This window comes from Malania oleifera, chromosome 9 (genome assembly GCF_029873635.1).
Source record: "Malania oleifera isolate guangnan ecotype guangnan chromosome 9, ASM2987363v1, whole genome shotgun sequence".
Lineage (NCBI taxonomy): Eukaryota > Viridiplantae > Streptophyta > Magnoliopsida > Santalales > Ximeniaceae > Malania > Malania oleifera.
The window spans coordinates 61,304,059-61,304,886 of NC_080425.1; the positions used below are offsets into that span (position 1 = coordinate 61,304,059).

Below are 828 nucleotides of genomic sequence, written 5' to 3' on the forward strand. Positions count from 1 at the left end.
TCCTTATCAGCATCTGGATCAGTTCTTCGAAATCTCTTCCACCATCCGCATCCCTAATTTTAGTGATGATGCTCTCCGTCTTAGACTTTTCCTGTTCTCTCTAAAGGATAAAGCCAAATATTGGCTGACGTCCTTAGAACCAAACTCAGTGACCAACTGGGCCATCGTGCAACATGAATTCCTTAAAAAGTACTTCCCAATTGGGAAGACTAATCAGTTTCAGAGAGCCATCACAAGTTTCTCATAAATGGATGGAGAACTCTTTTTCGAGACTTGGGAGCGCTTTAGGGACCTGCTTCGTAAATTCCCACATGATCAAGTCCTTATGTGGCAATTAGACCAAACTTTCTACAAAGGGTTGGCTGAGAGAGATAGGTCTATGGTTGATGTGTTGTGTGGAGGTACTTTCCTCATTAAGCACAAGAATGAGGTCTGGATTCTCTTTGAAAATCTAGCAAAAAATTCTCAGCAGCACATGGTTGCCACTCCTAGACTACCTAATCCATCAAATTCCAAACCAAAAGAAGTTTATGAGTTGGCCACCGGCTAAGACCTAGCCCCGGCCTTGCATGCCTTAACTAAAAAGTTAGATTAATTTCTTTCTTTAGGATCGTAAACAATAGCATGTGTAGAGGTTTGTGCAATCTACTCCGACCCTTCCTATACATGTTACAATTGCCCTCACACACATTCTCGGCCTGAGCTTGTGTAGGAGGAAGTAAAGGCCACTCACATTTGGTATGATAAGACGTCTAACGACCCTTATTCGAATACCTACAATCCCAACTGGAAACAACATCCTAACTTCTTTTGGAGGCCGTAACCTCT

The 828-nt window shown here is 42.5% G+C and overlaps 1 non-coding gene across 1 annotated transcript; it reads right to left on the reverse strand.

Annotated features, from left to right (window-relative positions):
• Window positions 1-215: 215 nt before the first annotated feature.
• On the reverse strand, window positions 216-321 carry LOC131165142 (small nucleolar RNA R71). The gene has a single exon (XR_009139463.1). It is a non-coding gene; the product is annotated as a small nucleolar RNA R71 (small nucleolar RNA).
• Window positions 322-828: the final 507 nt, after the last annotated feature.